Here is a 3,355-nt window from a genome sequence, read left to right on the forward strand (position 1 = left end):
CCGAATGGAATGGAATTTCGCACGACGTGTTTTGTTATGATACCCAACAACTGTGCCAAGTATGGTTTAAATCGGTCTATAACCTGATATAGCTGCCATATAAACCGATCTTGGGTCTTGACTTCTTAAGCCTCTAGAGGGCACAATTCTTATCCGATTTGAATGAATTTTTGCACGAAGTATTTCGTTATGATATCCAACAACTGTGCCAAGTATGGTTCAAATCGGTCCATAACCTGATATAGCTGTCATATAAACAGATCTGGGAATTTGACTTCTTGAGCTTTTAGAGGGCGCAATTCCTATCCGATTTGACTGAAATTTTGCATGACGTATTTTATTTTTACTTTCAACAACTGTGTCAAATAAGGTTCAAATCGGTTCATAACCTGATATAGCTGCCATATAAACCGATCTGGGATCTTGACTTCTTGACCCCTAGAGGTCGCAATTATTAGCCGATATGCCTGAAATTTTGTACGACGGATCATCTCATGACCATCAACAAACGTGTTTATTATGGTCTGAATCGGTCTATAGCCCGATACAGATCCCATATAAATCGTTCTCTCTATTTTACTTCGTGGGCCCCAATGGGCGCAATTCTTATACGAATTGGCTGAAATTTTACACCTCCAACATATAATTTAATTGTGGTCCGAACCGGACCATATCTTGATATCGTTTTAATAGCAGAGCAACTCTTTTCTTATATCCTTTTTTAACTAAGAAGAGATGCCGGAAAAAGAACTCGACAAAAGCGAACCATGGTGGAGGGTATATAAGATTCGGCCCTGCCGAACTTAGCACGCTTTTACTTGTTTTGCCTGTTAGGGCGAACATCATTAAATTTAACAATTTTTGTTTGCTTCTCTTTCGAGAAGAGCTCAAAGATCGAAGAACCGTTGCCGTTGTCTAGTGTTCGAAGCCAACAATACAACTTCCAATAGATGCACAAAATCGGGACACTAGGTCACCGAGAGGCGAGGATAGGCGAATAGAGAGCAAGCATCATCAATGGTTTCTGTTTCTGAGGGACAAGGGCTGAACGCTGGTTACGATCACGATCACGCCGTGAGTAAACTACATATCAGTGAATAACACTGATATGTAGTTCACTCACGGCGTGATCGAGACACTAGGTCAACGCGATGTGGGAATATTGAAAGGAAACGAACTAGTGATCTATCTGAGGAACAAAGACAGAACTTGAGCTAGGATAGTCACCGAGACGTGGTTCCCTCCCGGCCTGATCAGGAACACTACGTGACCGAGAATCTTACATCTCGGAGGAAGGGATGAAAAACACTTGTATTGGGTTGCCCAAAAAGTAATTGCGGATTTTTTAAAAGAAAGTAAATGCATTTTTAATAAAGGTTAGAATTAACTTTAATCAAATATATAATTGCCATTTTGTTCGACAACCTATTGCCATCTTCCTGCCAAATTTAGTACTCCACGCTCATAGAACTTCTGGCCTTTATCTGCAAAAAACTGAACCATGTGCGATTTTATAGCCTCATAATCGCCGAAAGTTTTACCATTTAAGGAGTTCTGCAAAGATCGAAATAAATGGTAGTCTGATGGTGCAAGGTCAGGGCTATATGGTGGATGCATCAAAAGTTCACAGCCAAGCTCACTCAGTTTTTGGCGAGTGACCAAAAATGTGTGCGGTCTAGCGTTGTCCTGGTGGAATATGACACCTTTACGATTGACCAATTCTGGTCGCTTCTTCTTCATGGCTGTATTCAATTTGTCCATTTGTTGACAGTTAACATGCGAATTAATCCTTTGGTTCCTTGGAAGCAGCTCAAAATATACCACACCCTTCCAATCCCACCAAACAGACAGCATAACCTTCTTTTGGTGGATATCAGCATTTGAAGTGATTTGAGCTGGTTCACCATGCTTGGACCATGATCGTTTTCGACTAACGTTATTGTAAACAATCCATTTTTCATCTCCAGTTATGATTCGTTTTAAAAACCGATCGAATTCATTGCGTTTAAGGTGCATATCACAAACGTTCGTGATCTATTCCCAAATACCTTTAATTTGTTTCGGGGTTGGTCCCCAGACACTTGACCCTGAAAAAAATATACGCATCTTCTTTCAAATACCATTTATTTTAACCCCATAATGCCATTGGTTAGAGGGAAGTTTATGGGCGTACCCCAATCACTTGGCCCCAAAATTGGTTGTCATGTTTGTTTTCTAATCTCAAATACCTTTTATTTGGTGGGTAAATTTGTACGCTCGGGGAATTGTCCCACATTTGGATATCAGATTCGTATTCTACTCCCAATACGCCCGTATTACGATGGTCAATAAATAATTGCTGTTTGTAGGAAATTGTCCCGAAATTTTGTCCGAAAAATTTGTCCCAGAAAATTTGTCCCGAAAATGGGTATTAATTTCGAGCTCTACTCCACAATACCTTTCATTGGAGCCGCACATTGACCTGGTCGGTAAATATGTCCGATTTAGGTTTGCTTTGGGGAGTGGGGTTGTCGCCCAAGCACTTAGCCCCGAAAATTAATCAGCATCGTGCTCTACTCTCAATATCATTTATTTGAACCATATATTGCCAATGGACTCAAAGTTGGATATCAAATTCGTTTTCTTATTTCAAATTATTATTGCAAAAGTCAGCAAATATATCCGCTTTCTGGAGAGCTCCACTCTCTTTAAGATCCAAATTGCCATGGTGAGCAAATACGTCCTATTTGGGGGTTGTTATGGGAGTGGGACGTCCCCTAGACAGTTCGTCCTAAATGTTGATATTTGATTCGTGGTCTTTTCCAAAATACCTTTCATTTGCGCTCCATATTTGCATAGTCGGCAAACATGTCCGATTTGGGGGTGTGTTCTGGAGGATGGGGGCGGCCTTTCAGTGAAAAATATGGGGTACTTCCTAAGACCGTTCATTTGAGCCCCATATTGTTATGCTCGTTATGCTTTGTGCTCTTTGGGGGGTGTTTTTGGGTAGGGGTGACCCCTTAAAGCACTTGGTTCCATATTTGGATATCATATTCGTATTCCACACTAAAATACCTTCTATTTGAGCCCTATATTGCGATGGCCAGTAAATAAGTCCTGTTTTGGAGTATTTTTAGGGAATGGCAGCCCCCCTCCAACACTTGGTCGCACATTTTGATATCAGATTCGTATTCTACTCGCAAATACCTTTCATTTGAGTCCCATATTGCCATGGTCGATAAATATGTCCAATTTAGGGGTGTTTTGGGGGTTAAGGTGGTCCCCCTAACACTTGGTCCGACAATGGGATATCAGATACGATTTCTAATCCTTAATACCTTCCAATTGAGTCCCATATTGTCGTGATTGGTGTAAA

Source organism: Stomoxys calcitrans, chromosome 2 (genome assembly GCF_963082655.1).
Source record: "Stomoxys calcitrans chromosome 2, idStoCalc2.1, whole genome shotgun sequence".
Taxonomy (NCBI): domain Eukaryota; kingdom Metazoa; phylum Arthropoda; class Insecta; order Diptera; family Muscidae; genus Stomoxys; species Stomoxys calcitrans.